The 21732-nt window shown below is 44.2% G+C and overlaps 1 protein-coding gene across 1 annotated transcript in view; it reads left to right on the top strand.

Moving 5' to 3' along the window:
- The window catches only part of LOC145937004 (uncharacterized), a 338257-nt gene that overhangs the window by 193944 nt on the left and 122581 nt on the right, over positions 1 to 21732 (top strand). Inside the window, exon 15 of the mRNA XM_083039730.1 lies at positions 21557 to 21635. The gene's annotated coding sequence lies outside the window, so the exon portion shown is untranslated. The remainder of the gene's footprint in view (positions 1 to 21556; positions 21636 to 21732) is intronic.

Raw genomic sequence — 21732 nt, 5'->3', positions numbered from 1 at the left:
GAATGTCGTTCCCGGACGCTTAGGATTCTGGTAACGCCGGCGGCCACAATTTACAACAATCGGCCGACCAGTAGATACGTGCCTAATCTCTCGCGCGCGAAGGGCGATCGATCGAAGCGCACCAAGCTATCGCTGGTAACGCGACTGATGGAGGAGCACGCGCGTCGAGAAATTCCGATTGCGCCCCTCTCGCAACATCTCGTAACGCCAACGCGGCAATAAACCAAGGTTTAATCATCCGTCGGATTAGAGCGTGAATCTCATTCGGCTTTACGAGTTTTCAAGATCGACACCCTCTCGGAGATCGGCCTCATCGGTCGAGTATAAAGCGCTTTCGCGCGATCTACGCGTATGGAAAAAAAAAGAGAGAGAGAGAGAGAAAGAGGGAGGCTTAAACTCTCGGGGAAAGGATTTTTTCACCCTCGGGGACATCGCCGTTGACGGAATTGCAAGGTTCGCCGATGGCGGAGCTTTTTCAGCCGCTGTAACGAGATCACGTATCGGTCTCTCCGCTAGCCGATGTGGATATTTTGCAGAGCCGCGGTGAACACGTTGTTGAGTTTTACGTTTTACCGCGCGTTAAAAGGCGCCACCGATCGTCCGCGGCGCCCTTTTTTTTACGACCGGATGTTAAAGCGCCTCTCGCGTTTTCACGCGATAAAGAGGAGAGGGAGGACTTTTGCGAGGAGCAATTTTTTTTTAATCGTGAAAAATTTCATAGGCTCCCGCGATAACGAGGTCAGTCACCGGGTGCAGCAATATGGTCGCTCTCGTATTAAGAGGGGGACGATCGTCTTTCTAGATAGTTATTTTGTTACGTTCGAAATTGCGCCATTGTAATGTATATATAGCATCGCGCGCGCTTACGATTACGTGTCCAATGCTCAATGGATCTTTATCGCTACCCGCATCTGTCTTTAGCGTAATGGTGGTCAGTTGACAGCGTGCCCCAGATCGTAAGTAATATGAAAATATTTGATCCGTTAACAAAACACGTGACGGATACGAGATTAATTCTAATTGAGATCCTTTCGAAAGAGAGAGAGAAGGCTTACTTGACATTATTCTATACATGAAATATCCGTGAATGGTAATCGACGCGTCGCCGTGATTCGCAGCGGGTCATAAACCATCGCATTGGAAAACCGCGTAATAGCGAGCGATATATAGACTAACTGCACGCGCTTTCGTAGGAAGGGCAGGGGGGTGAGGGAGAAGAGTACCCTCCCGGAAAAAGCGTTTCTGGGTCATTACGCGACGATAATCACTCTCATAAGCCGGAATCGCGAGACTCGAAAACTATTAGCATATTAATGGCCGGCAGTTCAGTTAACCCTTTCATCGGCGTCGGGCAGATTTGCATCTCGCTGCGGCGGCTGAGCGGCTTGGACGAAGGGCTGCGGACGCGAAGAGTGCGGGAGGAGATGAGGGAGGTAGCGACGCCGCCGCCGCTGCCGCGTCAGGACGGTGGCAGTGCGTTAAAAGCCCCGCTCGGCCACCCTCGCGCGCGAGAGTCTCGCGAAATTAACATGACAAACTACCCCCAGCAATAAGAGGGTCGAAAAGATATATCGCGCTGGATATGCGGGTGTACGGCAGAAACAATAGATAGCGTCTGCCGAAGGGGGGATGGACGAGTCGGTCTAAAAAGCGAGAGCTGGAGATGAGAGAAGTCGCCAGTCGGTCTGTGTATATATTGCATTTACTCCTTGCTATTCATTCGACGCGATATTGTGTCGATCGTTAATTCAGTGGAGTCGCTTGTATTTGGTCATTTTGCGTTAATATTCATGTATATCGTTTCATCCCTGATTGATCGATAAAATATATGTGAAGAATTTTTATTTGTCTCTTTCTGAAGATATTTTAAATCGAAGAAATGTATTTTTTATTTTGAAGTAATATATTGATAAAATAAAATAAAATAGGCCAGTTTTGTCGCTTATTATTTTTCGTTTGATGAAGCGTCCGCAATGAATGTCCAGAGCTATTTACGTCACTCGCATTTATGAAATGGAGACGGGTCGGCACGAGACGCTCCATAAAATCATCAGAAATCGTAAAAGTCCGTCGGCGGACTTATGAGGAGACGGACGCGGCGGGAAAAATTAGCATACTAATTCGCTCTCTCTTGCCTCCGGGAACTAGTAAACTTCAGTAATTAACGTTTCCGTCCGCCCTTATATTCATCGTGCCGCGCTGCGCATCAAAACTCGTCCGAAAGTCTGCAAGAGGGCCGTTCGTCCTGATAGCGCCTCGTTACTACTAACTCTTTCTCGTATATTTTTCGCCGTCTTAGCGCGACGTTTAGCGTCGCTCCTTCACCGTCGTCGTCGTCATAATCGTCGCGACGTCCGTTTCCGCGGGCCTGTCGCAATTTGTCGCTCGCGTTTATCTCCGCGGTCCTTTTACGACTTTCTTTTCTGCAGACCATACAGAGAGGACAGAGGAGACAGGGAGAAGAGGGCGCGAGAAAAGCGAGTAAGAAAGAGAAATCCTTTTGATGCCGCGCGACGGTGCTGGGTAATGAGGAGTCAGGATCTTTTCAAGGATGCTCTCTCTATAGAGAGCTACGCCGGGATTTGATAATTACAAGGATTATTTCGGATTTTAAAAGCGTCGGCCCGACCCCTTATCACCAGACCGCGAGAAAAATTCTAAATCTGCTCATTAATCGTGCTTTGGATTCTAAGGATTTTTTTCTCTTTTTTTTATTTTTCCGACTTTTCTCGTACCGCGATTTTAACCACGTCCGCGTCATCGATTTCGTCGCCCTCCAGCCTCGTCCTTATCTCATTGTGCCGTTTTAATTGAGCCACTCGTGGAATGGTAATTAATTTTGAAGTTAATTGGCACCTTGAGGTATCCTACCGATTGAGATGCACGTGATTCGAGCGATAAAACGCGCGATTCTTACTCCTCTTCTCGAGATTCCGATCTTCTCGTCCAGATGGAATTATCCGCATTCCTATTATCGATTCCACCGTTCTCTCGAGCATTGCGATGTTCCAAGACGCATATCTCAGCCTGTCACGTATAATTCATGCATCTTTATTCCGTGGCTATGTAAATACTATCTCGACTTTCCTCGTTTTCTTCGTCACCGCGGATTTATCGTTCAAGACGAAGCAATAACGTCACGGAAGTCTCGTTAGCAGCTATTCTCGTCGAGTGGTCGTCTTAACGGAAATAATTGGCCGTCGTTAAGAGCTTAAGGCAGCTTGCATTAACCGGACGGACTTCCCTTCTCCTCTCTCTCTCTCCCCCTTCCTATTCGTTGATAAGTCCGTTTTTCCTTCCGCACTCGCCCGCCAGCGAGCGATGAAAATATTTTTGATGGGTTATTAAATTAAACGATTTTTCTTATTGGTAGAGTCGTCCGCCTGCATTCTATCCCTCCCCGATCCCGCCGGTGCGGTGCGGTGTCCCGTGGGGCACTTCTGGTGTACTGTAACGCAGGGGTCGTTCCATGGCAACCCCTATACAGTAATTATGCTTTTCTTTTTATGTCCGCGCCATTTCATTGGCTTGATATAATAAGGCATTGTTGCCGCGTGCAGAGTACGAGGGCGGGATGGCGTTTTCAGGATACTCGCTTAATTAGATCTCCTTGCCCGTCCGATGTAGATCGTATTTTACAGAATCATCTTAAGCTGCTTGCAGGACCCGGATGACGACTTTAACGTCGGTTCAATATGTCTCTTCTCAAATATCTATCTAGCAAATATGCATTATATCGTTCGTGTATGTGAATTTATTCAGATAACAAGTCAATTAATTAACCTATTTATGTATTTTATTACTAACGTAACTCAAACGCGACATTTCGTATTTTTTACTTTCGTCCGTCTGAAGAGCAATTTCTGTCCTTCATACCGAGCGGATTATGCACGCAAAGAAGATAAATGGCCGATACGGTTCGTTGCGCTTATAAAGCAATCGATGACGGTGATGACCTTACAGCTCGCGATCGAGTTGGATCAACGCTCGAACTAGGAGGTACGCGATTGCCTTGGAAGCGCGCGTTGCAACATCGTCGACGAGTAGGCGGGCGGATAATTACGATTAAATAAAAATATTTCTATAATTGCACGCGCACGTTAGGCCGTCATAGTGATTTATTATACGCGCCATTATGCGAAACGGGTAAACGGGACTGCATACGACGAGGAGAGAGAAAAAGAGAGAGAGACGGAGGAAAGGTCCGTAGTGTTTGAAAATCGCGAAATCTCCGAGCAAATCGCCGATGTTTATGCCTGACTTACGACGCGACGTGCAACACGTATGTACACGCCCACCCATCAGGATAAAAGCGCCTGCGTTCGTCAGGTTTTGCAATCGTATGGAAATAAGGCGCTAAGTAAGAGTTAAGGCGAGTGTATTTGCCCAAGTGGCGCTAGTCGCTTGTCGTCTTTCTCCCGGCTATCTTTCGCTCTCATCTTCGTTCATCTTCGCTCTCTCGTGCACGCAGAATTCGATTAACCAGAGAAATTTTCGAAACCTTCCATTCTCTCTATCTTGTGACGCTTCATCACGGCAGAAAGATAGATAAATAAATAGATGAATAGATAGACAATTTATTTTGCTCTGCAATAAAACCTCATGGAGTAAAGAAAATAAATTGAGTAAAGAGAATGAAGACAGAGAGAAAAAGAGAGATACAAAAAGAAACTTAACAACCTCTTTATATATCCTTTATCGATATCTTTGTCCATTAGAGCGCTGATAACTTTTCACGTTCGAAGTCTCGTTCACACGTTATCTGGCTCATTCACCGGGAAATTTTCATTCGAACGTTTCTCGCACGCGCTCTCCTCTCGCTCGACTCGCGTTCCACTCATAAACTTCTATACTTGTAATTAACCCAAGTACTTTATTGCCTTCAGCATTCACGTCTCGTTAGAGGTAATTAGCTTGCATAATGTTCAACATTGGGAGATTAGATTCGCGCAAATTGAAACTCGCTTGTGCTAACGCTAGTGATAAAATTTGTTGTTACGAGAGACGTCTTTGAAAGTTCTCTGCGAATACTTGGAACGGGATAATAAATTTCGCACTCTGTGCACCTTCTTAGTTTGAATAGCGGAGGTCACGCTTGTGATGTATGGATCCTTTGTATTAAATTGCGACAAATGGGTTGCGCATTGCATTATATGACAGAGCGACACTTGTATGAGTATAGAGAGAGCGCATCTGATACACACCACGTCTAACAATCACTCAGCGCGCGACTATATTATACTTTTTATAATAAATATCAATTTATTTAACGTCGCATTTGCATTTTATCGAGACAATATGTTGACGCGACTTGTATAAAATTTTGCATAAATTATTCATGCGATTCAAATCAATTCTATATAGATGAAATTCTGTTGTTTATATATCGAGAGCATCGTCGAATTTTTATCGAGCTGAAAAAGATCGGATGGAAAACTAAACTCCTTCCTGAGATTGTATTGCGCGGAAATAGGGTCAATCGTCCGCTCTTCCGGCAATAAGAAATTGAAGCGTCATCTGTATACGCGGTATTATGGATTTTCCACGAGCTATTTTTCGAGACAAGAGAAATTTGATCTTGCCAACGCGCGGCCAGTGTCTCTTTCTCTCTCACCTCTGATATTTGGGTCAAAAATCTCTCCCGCGTCGTCGCTCGACGTCGCCGCGCGACGCAATAAAATTTCGAGAACACACAGAGAACAGCTCTCTTTCGCAACTTCTTTCCGCGGGCTCTATTTTAATTTCCCAGTCTCTCCCGGATATCGTGGTACCGTCCGGGGAACGACCACCCGCTAAAGAATGGAAAAGAGAGAGAGAGAGAGAGAGAGAGAGAGAGAGAGAAAAAGACCTCTTCCCTCCTTTCCATCTCGCGGGTGTTTTCGTCCGCGTACATATCCCGTATCGCGGTACTCGCGAATTCCCATTTCTCCCGCGAAATGTGGAATAGCAAAGTTTTGTCTCTCTCCGCCGTTTTACAAGCGACATTCTTACGCGAACGTAACTTACGGGTCGACGACAATCTAGACGACGGCGATATTGCTGCCTTGGGTTAGGTTAGTATCGGCTAGGGGGTTACCGACCCAAGTGCCTCGAGTACGACGCCGCACCGTGTCGAGTTCCTTTAATGCGCGTCCCTTTCTCGTCTCCGCGCGAAATCCTCCTTGTCCGTCTAGCCGGGTCCTCGCCTCCGAACGGCATTAAAGTGCGGAACGGGGAAAGGACCGACAACGATGTCCTCCTCTCGTACAACGTTAAGCCATCGTGGAGCATGACCTGAGTACCGTCGGGATGCTCGTCGACGACGACGCCGTCTTGTTGAACGGAAATTCGGACGATATCGTGCCGGCTCGCGTTCCGGGGACTCGACTTCGGGTTTCAGCTCCTGCTGGAGAGCACTTAAGGTGGATCCGGAGCCGGATGAGACGATGTCGACGATGTATAGCGGTGGACGTCGTCGTCGATAGTCGGGAACTTTCGAGTAGAGTATAGGATATTGCATAATGTCCTCCGGAGCTAAGTTCGAGGAAGAGCTCGTCTCGCGCGACTTGGAGACTCGATCGTAACTCTGCCGAATATTGCTGATATTAACGTTACTATCCATAATATCATCCGGATATCGTCGATGTTTAACCCTTCCTCGCTTCTTTGCGCCATAGATTGCAGGAATACCGCACAGATTTTAATAACCCGTACAATTTTCGTGGCTCCGGATCGACATACCAAGTCTGCTAAATAAGTAATACTTTTTTTTTTAATCACGTTATTCTATCTGTTAAACATATTTTTACATTTTTCACATTAATTAATATTTTTTTCACCTCAATTTTTAATTTATTAATTGATGCATGATATATTTTATATGTTTCAAAAAAGGTTTTAAATATTAAGTTTATACAATTATGCATTTTTCTACAAAATTTATCATAAATCTTTTTGCTTGTAAGAATATTATTTCTTGAAGAATCACACCGTGTTGTAAGAACCTGAATACTCCATACTTCTCGGTCAAAAGAACATCATCTCGTGATAAATATAAGAGTCGCGTCCAAGAAGAGGGATTGCTTAAAGCATTTTTATTCGTATCCTGATGGAAGACTGACGATATGACAGGCAGGGAGGGGGGAGGGTGGTATAGGGAAAAACGAGGTGTCCCAAAGTTTTTCGGGGTTGGTTGTCGGATATAATCACTGCAGGACCATCCCTCGCAGTCTTCTCGCTGGTACCCTTCCCGCGCGTTCCCCTTTTTTATCTCGCGACTCCTGTTTCTCTCTCTTTTTCCTTTTCTCGTTCAAGACCTTCCCTTCTCTCCTCCCTCGTATTTCGTCTCACGGCATTGTCCCTTTCAGTTCCCGCGGGATTGCGGGGCCAACGCGGCGAGATATCGGATCAATTTTTTAAGCCGAGGGTGCCGAGACTTTACACTTCTTGAGAGACGACACTGGGGTGGGGTTCGGTTACAGTCAGAAACCTCCGCGGCGACTCGGGGTTGGTGGCTTCGGCTTGGCGTCGAGACTGGGGGGATGAGAGTGAAATCAAGCCGCGAAGAAAATTAAAACGAGGAACCGAAGGATCTCGAAAGGATCGCGGCCAGGATGCTCACGCACCTCCATCCAACCCCTCTCTACCATCAGCGTCACTAACACTCTCTCTTCTCCCCCGTCCCCGCCAACATCTAAATGCGAGTCTCTCCTCTTAGCCTTCCCGACTTTCTTTCATCGGTCGAATCGACGCCGGTGCGAAAACGACTCGATTGCTCCTCGTCTTATATTCGGGCATTCCCTTTCTATTCTCTCTCGTCATCTTTTACACTTTCATGCCTTGATTTTTTTCGTGCTTACACTCCGATTTAATACTCATTGTCCGTGTTCGTTCAATCTTCGTAATGAGAATCGCTCTTAAGCATCACGGCATATCTATTAAGAAAAAAAGAATCTTTGATATTTTTTAAATAAACTTTTCAGATACAAAAAAAATCATTGAAAAAGCTAAAATGTACGTTCCTTTAATTTATAAGCGTGGACCGTTTCTCTTATGATAATTTATATTGCATATCAAGTCTCTTTGTGAACTTTGAAGACGATATGCGCAGTTTATTTTTATCCAACCTTTGCTATCTTTCTTACTTCATCTCTCTGCCAATTCCTTTTGCCTCCATGGTTTTTTATGCCTCCCTGGGGTGTGTGCCATCGATCGTTCAAAGTTGCGCGAAGAGTTTTTAATTTATCTCAACGACGCGCGAGACTCTCTCGCTTCTCCCTTCGTCGTAGAAATTTTCAAGTCGTAGTAAACGGTAAAACGCCGATCGGATCCTCGCAAATGGATACAGTTAAGAACCAGGGCGCGCGTTTTATAAACAAGCAACGAGCGGAGAAGCACGCTCAGGGCGATTCGGGCGAAACTGTTACTTCGTTTTAAAGCAAACGACAAAAAGCTGTCGGTTATGACTCGCGATATCCGCGCCCTTTTTCCCGAAAGAACGCAGGGCCTGATATATCCGCGCTTCGTTCTCGAGCGGGGGTGCTTTTACGAGAAGAGTAATTTCGATTCGCGACCGTAAACGCGAGAGCGAAACGGCGCGATCTATAAAGCCGAACGGAGAGTCGGAGCATAGTTCGATCGAATTTTTGTTGCGCGCGAGAGAGGAGGTGCTCTCTTCGTAAATCGCTTCATTTCCCAGTCGAGGATTATAACGCCCTCGCGCGTCCTCGCGAGCGCACGACCGCCAATAATAAAATAAATCACGGCCTCGTAAAGGCATCCGTCATGGCACCTCTACTTGGCGGTGTCTATGTGTCTGCGAAACGGCGGTGCGCGTTGTTCGGCACGTTGCGGTTGTAATATAGTTTAGTGTTAACGCACGAATGCTTAGAGAAAGAGAGAGAGAGAGAGAGAGAGCACAACTGACTCTTCTCAACCCGGGAGATGTGCCATAGTGGACGCGAAAGCCGTGGAGCTATATTTCTTTATTTAATGCTGGTACTAACGCCTTGATGGCAAATCCGTTTTATTCTTACGCTGACTCAGCCCGCAAAACGTACGGCTGCTTGGCGAACTCTCTCTCTTTCTCTCGCTGCCACTTCTTCGTACACTGGATCTTATACGGCACCCAGAGCATTATCGGAGCTCGACAATTCGCCCTTCCGTTATTCTCGCTTGCGTAAACTTCGATCGGCTTCCGCGTTATACCCGGTAAGTAAGACGGGTCGTCGAGCGTGATCGCGATTTTTCGCAAACGTCATCGCTTCGTCGACTTTACTTTAATCTCGGTTATTTGATTTTAAGTATTTCTCTTATGGAAAAATTTGATTTTGCATCAAATGATTATTGTGAAAATTGAGAGCAATATTTCTGTCAGCGAAGATTCATTTATACGCGAAACATGTATATATCGAGTGAGACAGGTAGGATGCATTTTATTAGACACACAGTTCCATGCACTCCACGGAATGGCACTTAGCCGTTCGAAATCACCTTCAAAACTCCGTCCGCGCGCCATAAAATACTCACGGGAATTGGAGAGTCGTTCTCTCCCACGTATACGATCGCTACTCTGCTCCAATCGATTTTTTAACTTTTTCACGAAAACATTGAATGGCCATTGGGATCGGAAATTCGAGTAATTAGAGCGATCGCCAGGAACACTATTGGGAGCCGAATTTACGGTCGCTTCGTATAGATACACGGACTCGTTTAACGATCCGTCTGACCTAATTGCGCGCGAGAGCGCCGCTGATTGGACATGCGCGTGTGTATGTAAGCGTTGCACTGATAATTTTTCCCCGTAGTTCTTTAGTGGCGCTTTTCCCGAATTTGCAAATAACGATCGTTTCTTTTTTTTTCTTTTTTTTTTTAAGGATCGATATAAAAAAGCTTTTACGATGACATTATACATGTCTGCGCACTTGTGCGCCAGTTTCATGCATGTGTGTGCCTGCAGTAGGAAGACGACGGAGATGCGTGGCACATGCAGAGAAAGCAATAAAACAGAAAATAATAACCGTGTGGAGTATAAGAGGCGACGCTTCGTAGAGGGTGTTCTTTCACGATCCTGTGACGAGAGCAAGAGCAAACCCTTCTGACTCTGAAAACCTGCCTCGAATTGTTTGCATTTATTCGGCATATTTTTGTGATATTTATTTCCCGTGCCGCAGCGATACGACGCCCTCTCCCTCCCCCGTCAGTCACAACCAGCTGTTCGGCTATCGTTCTTTAAAAGGCGGGGAAGAATCGTAAAGGGGGTACGAGGACGGAGGAAGGAGCAACCGCGACCGATATAAAACGCAGGGGTACGATAAAACGGAAGTCGGTGCGTTTGAGTTTTTCCGCAACGATATTGTGAGTTAAGACTTCTTAAATTCATCTCTCGCAATTTTACGAGAGACGAAGAAAAAAAGCTTTAATTCGATATATCGCGCGCCGTTTCTTTCCCTTTAACATCTGTCTTTATTTCTGATTTTTCTTGTATTTTATATCTTTAGCATCGTCGGCCTCTAGGATCGTTAGCCGCGCCTCGATGTGTTTTCCGTTCATTGCTCAAACTTAGGCGTGGTAACGAGTCTCATGTGCGACGGCGGTTAGCGCATACTGTAAAGTTTACTGTTATGTAAAGTACGCGCGCTTACAATAGCGCACGCGTGCACTTTCGAGCATTCATCGGGCACGCGTGGCGTTTCTTCGCGCGCCACCGAGATAAATTGCATAATCAACGTCGTAAATTCACCGCTATTTTTGATCTGCCGCTCTTAACGAGACGAGAAAAATTCAAAGTGGAAATTGCATGAAAAATGGAGATGAACTCTGAAAGAATGGAAGATAAAGTCGGGAATTTACAATAAATTTAATTTTACTAAATAATATAATGTTCGACGAGAGGAAAAAAATTAAAAGAGAGAGGGAAAAAAGGAGGGTGTGTGAAGTTGGCACCCTTATGTTATGCTATCATAGTACTGTTAAGAGTTCTGAGTTATTTAGAACCATAGGAAGAGTTATTGATAATTTTTAGAAATAGTTCCGGTCATTACGATAACGAAAATCAGTTTCAAAAAATAGGGGTGCCAACTTCACATTTTTTTACACATCGAGTTTCAATAGTTTTGAGCAGAGTTTTAAGGTTCTTTTAAATAGTTATATGTATAGTTCCTGATTATTTTTTGAAAGAGTTCTGCAATTTTTACATAGTTCCTGATTATTTTTTGAAAGAGTTTTGCAATTTTTATAGAGATTAAAAAAACATACTTTCAATATCAAAGATATTTTTAAAATATCAAGTTCTGGGGAAAGACGTTAGAGTTCTAAATCGTACTTGATAAGACAAGAAAAAAAGTGAAAACCGCATGGCTCTATCTATTATATAGTTTCGAAGAGATTGATTTTTTAAAATTAATACACTTTTACGAAACATTTAGAAAATCACGAACTCTAACGTTTTTCACGAGAACTTGATATTTTAGAAATATCTTCGATATTGAAGGTACGTTTTTTTATCTAAAAATTGCAGAACTTTTTCAAGAAATAATCAGGGGAACTATATAACTATTTAAAAGAACCTTAAAACTCTGCTCAAAACTATTAGAACTCGATGTGTAAAAAAATGTGAAGTTTTGGCAGCCCTATTTTTTGAAACTTTTCGTTATCGTAATGACCGGAACTATTTCTAAAAATTATCAAGAACTCTTCCTATGGTTCTAAATAACTCAGAACTCTTAACAGAACTATGATAGCATAACATAGGGGTTCCAACTTTACACACCCAAAAAAGGGAGAGAACAATATTGGATAAAGAACACGTATATAGCTGCGCTGAAAACGACGTCTCGTATATTCGACGATTCCTTAGACCATCTATCGCCCTTGCTCACGTCTTTCGTTCCTCACCTTAAAACCGGCAGTAAGTGATAACGCGAGATAAATATTATACGCGCGATGAAAGTGCGCGCGTTAGGAAGAACGCGAAGGACCGTAAACGCGGCCGCAACAACTTATTGCGGATCGTAGGACGTTGAGTACCGCCCGTGAAAATCGAATGTGAAGAGGAAATTAGCCCGCTTAAGGGTGCCACACACCGGATGGCCGACTGTAAAGATAAAGCCGGCCCTCCGGGGAGACGACGGAAAATTTCCCGAAGCCGCGAAAATAAAAGTTCGCATACGCGGCGATCCTTTTCTACGAGCCCGATCCGATACTTTTCCTCGAGCTTTATTCGCAGCATAAGCTCGTCGCCCTCGTTTCTCCTCCGTAGCGTTTTCTTGAAAGGGGCGAGACGAGGACGATAGTATAGAAGGGTCGATTTATCCTGCGGGCTGCCTTTATTATTGCAACAGCGGAGATGGAGAGACAGAGAGAGAGCTGATCGCTTTTCGTCTTTTTTACAACCGCGAATGCAAATAGCATCCCGTATCCGTTCGTTTGACTTCCTGTTGAAGGATGATGCCCTCGAATCGCGAGGGACCACTATTACTTAACTGCGCCACGGCAGAAATAATAAAACGCAGATCTCGGACGCGGAAACTCGTTAAAAGCCGATCCAACGCGTTTCCCTCATTCCTCGCAGTTTCAAACTAATTTTATAGTGCTGCTTTAATTAGGAATACACGCGCTGCTTCTCACGCTCCGAGAATTTTGTTACCTCCGAGATGAAGCCGTAAAAGCGTGCGTTCATTATTTATATAATATCTCGAATAACACTTTCTTTTGTCGTTATTTTAAAAATAAATTATGATAATTTTCCTTTCAATAATTTATTCAAGTATGAATATCAACAGTATATTTTCGAACACACGAATTTGAGACACAATTCGTGCGACTACGTCGATTTATTTATAAATGTGTATAGCTGATAAGAGCTTTCGCGAGAAGATTACGTTCGGATTTCCACCAAACGCGATACAAATGACATTTGGATTGAGCCGCGTGAACCGCGAAAATAGAAAATGCGAAAATCGATAGAGAGGAACAAGAGAGTACCGGGATCGAAATATTTTCTCGCCCGATTATTTACGAGCGTTTTCCCAAATGCAACGTGCCGGTATTCATATTTTTTTCTTTTTTTTTTTTTTTTTATTCGGGCCAGCGCGCGCGCGTTCTTTCTCTCTCGCGACGACGTATCTTCGGGGAGAAAAACGCGTCGCCCGGGCCTCCGGGCATTAGCGGTGATATTTTATTCATGAAGCACCTTATATACACGGGTGCCTAACCCAAACTCCGAGTGCGCGCGCGAGATGCGAGAGCTACTAAATAAAACATCCATACGCGCCTTGCCCATAAATTTGTACACGGCTGATAGATTTACAAGCCGCCCTTGCCGAACTGATATTTAAATTAGTCCAACTACGCGCGCCGCGGAGTCACTTCGCCGCGGGTGGCGGGTGACTACCCCCCTCTTTTCTGGCCCTGGGAAGAGAGGAAAAAATATGCTGTTCCCCGCGCAAAATTCCGCAGTAGGCGGTGATCCCGGCTACGAGGCCACGATCATGCTTTGTGCCTCGCGTTTTTGCGGGAAATCCACTCCGAGACGTATATCACCCGCAGGTACTATAGTTGGAAGCGAAAGGTCGATATGCGATAAATCGAATTCTCTCCATGGAACACGTATTTGGCTACACATACATTGGAGTGGATTTCTTTCTTTCCCCCGGTTGTTTTTTATATTAAATCCCAACGCGATGTATACACAGATTTTACCTATATTTCTTTTGAACGGCGGATTCGTTGACAAATTTAGTGCCGATTGTTCTTTAACGAAAATGTCAGTTCCAAAACGATTGTTTTTGAGTTATAAGCAATTGAAAGTCTACAGAATTTTCGTAATTAATTTTTAAAGATATTACGTGGTCATATATAATTTTGATTTTAATCTTAATATTGTACAGTTCATTGTTTAACAACTCACGTAAAACTAGAGGGAATCGCAATTAAATTCTTGTATCATACATCTCCATTTGTTCGTGCATGCACTCTTTATAATTGAATAAAATCGTCGGGCAATTACTCGACGCGTCCGATAATGCTTCCTCGTCAGAATGTTCGGCAGCCTAGTAGCCCACTAGTTCGGGGTTGAAAAGAAGCTGAAAAGACAAGGAGAATTAAGTGCGTTGCGCGGTCCCCGCTTATTCCTTTAACAAGAGTCGCACCGCTTCACATACTCGGCTCATCGCGTCTCACGAGGGTGTAAATAATGAACGAGGGGATGATACGCGAAGAGGCAACCGAGGGTCGGCTTCACTAGGTCAATATTTCGCGACCTAAAACGCGCGCTCTTTCTTTCGAGAAACCAGCCAAGGGGATGAAAAGGAATCGTGAAATTGGTAACGCGATATTTGTCGAGTTTCAGACGTATTTTGGCTCACAAACAGTCTCGAGTGGGATCTCTCTGGGGACTCGACGGTCCTCGAACGATAACCGAATCGAGGAGAGTCTGTCTAGTTCGGAATTCACGGATTCGCCGGAAAGGATTTCTTGAAGTGAATTTTTGATACATGTCCGATCATACATTTTCGACGTTAATCGAACACGAGAGAAAGAATCGTCGTTTTACGACGTCGTCGTTCTTTCGACGCAATCGAGAAACCCGACGGAATATGTTAAACTCCGCGAACTCCGGAAACTCAAACCACGCTTCCTCTCCATGCAAATAGCTCGAACTAATGACGATCCCATGCCGCGAGTGCAAATCGACGGCACCGATTTTTCTCCTCTTCTTTAGCATTCTGTCCCTTTAGCCGCGGTCTTTTTCTATTCTCTCCCCCTGTCTCCTCATCGTGCACGCTTCTCTTTCTCCCCTCAGTGTCTCGGCTATTCTTTCGGTAATGGTACGTACTGGCGCGAGCATTCGGATGCAAAGCGAGTCGTATCACTTTGCTGAAAGAATCTTCTTCTACGGTTCTTCATCGGCGAAGAGCGCACTTCTTTCGTATGAACGGGGGGGAGGCGAAATGTAAAGTAAAAGTAGCTGTCGCCGTGCTCCTTAAAGCGCGATGGCGTATTGCACTAATATTAAAATAGTCACGCGATACGAAAGTTAACGTGTCACATTTTGTGAACGTAATAAATAAGTTTTATAAGGCATCGAGGACTATATGTATACGTATATACATACGTATATACATACGTATTATGTACGATTTAGATAAAGAGAATACGTGACACGGAACAGCGCTTCTATTTTAGGGGGTTCGAGCGTATATCGTGACAAAATAAAGAAGAGATAAAGGGCAAAGGGCCCGACGTATACATGTCAGACTACTGGACTAATGACACGAAATTCTTTTTCGTGACCAAATAAATGTCTTGATTCATTTAATGTTTGCCTGCTCATTTATTTAGGGCCAAATTGAGGGGAAATTAGGTCAAATGGGGGGCAGTACCGAAGAGCAATCGAAGACACGACATGGGACAAATAACCCAAAGTCGCCGGCAGAGAGCGTGTAGGAACTGCCGATAAGGGCGTAATCTTACACCTTTTCCTTTTGGGCTTTTGCCCATACGAGGTCACGTACCTCCTTGTTTGCCCTCTTTATTACGTGCAGAAGAGAGGCGCCCAGTTGCCTGGAAACCTGACACATTCGATACAAGCACGATGAGTCGCCCGGCGAAAAAAAGAAAAGAAAAAAAAAGAAAAAAAGGGAAGAGAAAAAGAAATGGATCTTCTTTGATGAGAGTACAGATACAAGCGCGGGAGTCCTCGTGGGGCCCTTCGCCCTTCATCTTCCTTCTTTTTCCTCGCCCGGAGACGAAGTGTCCTCGGGCCTGGAGAACCTTTCAAATAATGTCGCATCAGCGAAAACGAGTCGCGGCAACGGCGCAATTATGTGCCATCTTCTGTTTATTTTGCAGGAGAAACCGTTGTAAGCAAAATTTCAAAAACGCTTGTGTGTAGTGCGTTAAATTTTAATGAGCGCGTCTCGAGCATTTCGAGTAACTTCTAAGTTGGACTGTAACGCCATTGAAGTAGTCGCGACTTCCAATTTTACTCCGAATCCGTGAAATTCAAACGCAAATCACGTGCAAAAATACCGAGAATAAAAGTGCTTGATTTCGAAATTATTGTTGAAATTTAATACATAGTTGATAATTATTTTACATCATCGGTGCATTATTGTGTCTGTAGAGAAAGTTATAATTTCATATAAAATTTAGCTAAAAAATCTGTGAAAAAAAGATACCCTATAGTTTCGAAACACTGTATAATATTACAATTAATTATTTTATATCGTCGAATGCGTTTTTTTAACTCCATGGAAACCTTCCACCGTCAAATTTATACAGAATACTTTGTTAATAATCGACAGACAAATGAGAAAAATTAATTCAACATTGACCAGATGTCTCATCCGCGGGTCGCGTGTGCGGCGCAATGTGCCGTAATTAAATTCACCGTAATGTGGAAAGCGATACGCCGCCCACCCTCGCGAATCGTACATATAATACATCTCGGTTTAATATTTATCGCGTAATAGAATATAACCCCGTCGGTGGCCGGAACAGCCGCGTTTACGTGGTTGGTTAACTCAGGAAGCCCGGGGAGAGAACGTAAACTCGAAACTAAATCCAAACTAACCGAACACCCTCTCTCTCTCTCTCTCTATGTTTATATCCCTCACGTTCCATCTCTCCCCGATTTGTTCATCCCTCTCCTTCTCTCGTCCTCGCTCTCGCAACCGGTTATGTTCCATGCTCCGTGATTTCGCGGTGTTTCACATCCGCGGATATTTCGCCGGGGCATTGCGTTCATCGACTATGTCTACGCACATATCCGTCTGTACGCACTCTGTCCAAATACAAGCCAGAGGCGACTGCCGAAAATCCGAAGTGAAGAAACTTTCCCACATAATTTTGTCTATTGTATATAATTCTATTTATATATATGTAAAATTTTTATTTATTTAAATTAATCATTTTCTTACACTTTTTTCAAATTTTTTATAGTTGCATGCTCTTCTTAATTGCTGTCAGCGTGATAAAAATTCTTCACGCATTTTAGATGCGCGGCAGAGAACTTTTCGATATTACGATTTACGTATAATTATTTTATATTAATAATAAATTGCAGTAATGATAACGCGTGTGTGATAATGATTGCTCAGCACATGAGGTCTTAAAACTGCGGCCCTACGTCGTTTACTGTCGTAGGATCTATCTCGCGGATTGTATTACGATTCGCTCGTGCGTGACGCATACACGCGTGTCGCATATATATACGCGTGTATGCGTTGCGGAATCGTAAACCGGTAGATATTAAACTTTTACAATCCTAGCTCTCGTTGGCTGGCTGGCTGGTCGGACAAGAGGTTATGATGATTAGATGTAACTTGATAATACGCGGGAGCACTAGTATCGCGACGCGCAGAGCCGGCCCTTCAGCATGTTGGCGAAAGCCACGGTCGTTAAAGGTTGCCGTTAAATCGGCGGAAGCTAAAAATCGTAAAACTTTGCTCTCTCCTCCCTTTTCAGGAAACTCCGCAAATCGAGTCGTATATCGAGAATCGAGAAATGCGTTTGTCTTCAACATTTTAATGAATAATGGTTTCATAAATTTATTGATATCTATCAGTTTATTAAATTTTATTAAACTGTCAATAAATTTTATTAACACTTTAATTACTAACTCCGTTACTCGGTTCCGGAAAGAGAGTCGTGTTTACGGATGATCACTTTATTATAATTATTTATGCGGTTGTCTATAAATACTAATAATAAGTATATGTTTAATATATGCAAAGATTTTTAAAAAATTACAATTGTATGATTAATTTTAAAAACACAAGTAATTGTTGCATTAAGCTTGCTCGATGATGACATGCCAATAATACTATTGCGAACAGAACTGGTTTTCTTATTGCATCGTGTGCCTTCGATCTCACTGATGGCGATTGCGCAAATAAGATTTGTAAAGCTATATGTCATAATTGTAGTTTATAGTACAGCGCGTTGTGCCGTAACACATAGTGAAATCGACATAAAACATAGGCGATTGCAAATTTCAAGTTTGAGATTATGATGCAAATAGGAAAACTTCGCGTAATTCATCTCGTTCCTCCGACATTGATGCACGCGCAAACGAATATTGCGTGTATAATAATAAGTTAATAAAATATATTTTCTCTACGAAATATACATTCGACATGTTCTAGAGATATTTCTAAAGATCGAGTCTACTTGCGAGTTTACATACAAGAGCGTCACTCTGTTCCGACGCAAAAACACATTTTACTCAACTGTCGTTAAAATGTCTCTCTACGTAGAGAGATGCAAGAAACGGAAGCCGTCGACAGAGAGATTCGAGTCGATCGTCGAAACATACGGCAGTCGATCGAAGCACATCCGGCCGCGCATTTTTATGTCCCGACATAAACGTAACGGCGAGTCGTAACGCGTGCCACGAGCAAATGACATTGCATACCCAAGTGAACCTCTATACCCTTCGTCGGTCGTCGCACAATAATTCTCCGTATTGTCAAAGCCAAAATGCGCGCGCTCGTCATTATTAACGTTTATACCAAGTAAGATAACTCCCCCCTTCTGCTCCTCCTCTTCCTCTCGAGGGTAACGATTGCCATCGCGCGGAATCGCCGGTTTAAGCCAAGCCCGTCGGTTACAATTCCGGTTATTGAACGTAATTTGTGATTGGCACCGGCCGTTTCTCCCGGCTTAGTGCTAATAAATTCGACCCGCCGCCCCTCGAGCGAAGAACCCAGAGGCAGCTCTATCCCTCGATCCGCGAGAGAAAAAGAGAGGGGAGGGAGATTGAAGGAGAAGCTCGAGATATAAAGCGGTTTTGCTCCAGCAGTTTTATGAATATGCTTTCTCGGCGCACACGCACCCCTTTTGCTGGGGCAGAAGTCGCGCGGGGCTCCAAGTCGACTTCTGGAAAGAGGGGGCTGAAAGCTGAGCGAGAGTGTTATAGGTGGACGATAATTTATCGGCCACCCTCGTGAAACAAGGGAAACCTTTCCGCGCCGTTCCGAAAGTTTCCCCGAGTTCTTAGCGTTTAAGCGCAGTCATCGGAGACTTCTTTAAATATGCGAGATCGTCGATCGAGCAACGCGATAATCGGCTGACTTTGCATTTATTCGTCGTACATACGAGATGCTTTCTATCTAAAGAATTTATAAAATAGAAAAGATTCATACATTTCGAGAAACAGAAATAAAAATTATTAAATAATTTTTTTTTATTAGTAAAAGAAATCTACAATTGCGAAGATCCTTTTTATATTGGCATTCATGCTGCGCGCACAAAAGAGGAGGTCTGGCCGAACTTTAATCTCATTTGGCTGCCTCTTGAATTGACCTCTTCGACGAGGAGATAAGCAAAAGCTGAGAAAATTCGTTTACGATCGAAATTTAGTTTCGACGGAGTATCGCTCCGCACAGAGTGGCGAGTTTACTCTAAAACTCAGTTTACCTTAGACAGAAAGGCAAAAGATAAGGAAGCAGAAGCTTTTTTCAGTGCGCGTCTGACAAACTTATCGGCTTAATCCGATTTTAAGGAGTGCATTGTTTACCTCGATAAATAATTTACGGCACGCTCACGTGCATAATAGAGTTTTCTTGGAGTAAAGTGGCCTCCCAGTGGTTGATTGACGAGGAGAACCGAGAAATTACCTTCGCGACTTCAAAGACGCAAGTACGGGATGTCGGGGCTCGAGAGCGAATATTTCGCCGAACAAAATATTCTGCCGTCCCTGCCGTTGCCCGTGATAGTCTGACAAACTCGTGTTTTATCGCATTATTTATTGCTGTGAGAGACACACGAGCTCTCGTCCGTGCTATAACGATCACCGCACCGATATACACGATATGTACCATACCCTCCGTACGTTCCTTGGGTCATCGACGATCGCGCACACGCACACTCGCCCGTTATTGATGGATTCCACCCTTATGAAATATCTGGAAGCGCGGTACGAATTTATTGCGACCAGTTCGACCGGCTTTATCTCGTATTGTTCATGATAAACCCGCAGTGATATCCACGAGATATTCCGGAGACTCCTAAAAAGCCCCCGATGAGCCGTTATACGACTCTCCTTCTCCCCGGCGCGTTTCCATATCCTCGTCGACATGTATATAAATACGCGCTCGCTCGCTCGCGACGTACGTGAGCATTAATATATACGCGAGGGAATGATAAATCGCGAAAAAAAGAGGGACTTTCTCGCGAGAGAAATGTTGCTTCTCGTGAGCCTGAGCGCCTTTCATGTCGGCTATTAGAGGAGATTAGTCGTTTTAATAATAACGTAATCTCGTTCGCTCTTAGAAAGAAAAAAATTAATAATCCGAAAAAGTATTTATTAAACAATTTGTTATTTCTGTAAGTCTCAATATATACCGGTTATACCGCATCATTGCGTATATATACGGCGAAACACGCATACAACGTCGTCATTATCAATGTCGGTGAACGTGGGGCAAAACGCTATTTATGAAATATTTATGAAAACGCGCGGACTCTGCCATTCCGCCAGCGACGACGTTCACGAGCGATTAAGAGCCGTGAAATTTTTACCTCCTCGGAATAATTTCGTTTGATGCTCGGGATGGCTACAGAACTTCTCTCTTTCTCCCGCCGCAAACGAGCGACGACATAATTATTCCTCCTGCGGCGGGGAGCGCGAGCAACGAGGCTGAAGGAGCGCGAGCACGTGGGCGAGATATTTATTAAAGAAAATTTTCATAATCGCGCTACCGACTGACGGCTGTTTTTCCGGCTGCTTTGAGTGTCGTTAAAAGAATTTGCAGCCACTCGTCAGCCGCTCGTCCGTCCGTGAAGAGACGATGCGAGGGGTCGAGAAATTTTCTCTCTCTCTTTCTCTCTCCTTGTTTGGTTCTTTCAACCGTCGCAGAAAAAAATATCGTTTCGTGACTACGCGTCGTAGTATGTATCGAATTCTTCCGTGATTATAGATGCCGATCGCGTCGATCGCTCGGTCGTTTCCTTCGGGAGGGAAGAATTTGGGGCAGGTTGCGGTTCGACGATGCACGCGATCTCGCGAAAATCGAGGGTTACATCGCCTTTCACGTCGCACACGTCCTCGACCGTCTCTATCTCTCTTTCTCCCTTTCTTTTTTGCTCTCCCTCTCGGCGCGTATGATGAGTACAACAATATCAAAACGAGCAAAAACGTTGGCGAACGGGCGGGGAATTATTTTCTCGCTATTACGCGCGAGAAGGAACAACCATTATATTATACACCGCGTCTTACCCGAAGAAATTGACTGCGGTATTATCGCGTATACCGCGAACACGCGAATTCAGAGAAGGCGGGAATGTAAAAGTAAAATGTGTGAGTGCGGCGGTGATATTTTTACGTTCGATTTAATTTCGCAACGCTGCCGCGCTTCGCGACACGCGATGGAGTGTCGCCGTAGACATAAAATCTTCTCTCGCGCCGCTATTCCTTCGCTTTTGCTCTCGCGGGCGCTATTAATGGCGCTGCATGCGAAGTGCATAACTTTATGAAGCTGTATTTGTTTAATGCTTATTTTACGCGTCTATTCTTTCCATCAGAGAGAGAGAGAGAGAGAAAAGAGTAATGTGGACTGTTACTGGGTTTCAGGTGGACGGGCGCTTTCTGTCAAACGCAAGACAAATGGATCTCGACAGAATGCATGAGCGGGAGCTGAAATCATCTCTCGGTGAGTCCAATTTTTAATACTATATAGATACGTATCGTAGCATTGAAATCCGAAATCATTAAAATTTCGAAACCCTGTTCTCTCATCAAACTTATAA

This window comes from Prenolepis imparis, unplaced genomic scaffold (genome assembly GCF_030444845.1).
Source record: "Prenolepis imparis isolate NDT839.2.m4 unplaced genomic scaffold, iyPreImpa1.0 SCAF_6, whole genome shotgun sequence".
Classification (NCBI taxonomy): domain Eukaryota; kingdom Metazoa; phylum Arthropoda; class Insecta; order Hymenoptera; family Formicidae; genus Prenolepis; species Prenolepis imparis.
This window is presented reverse-complemented; position numbering and strand designations above follow the sequence as displayed.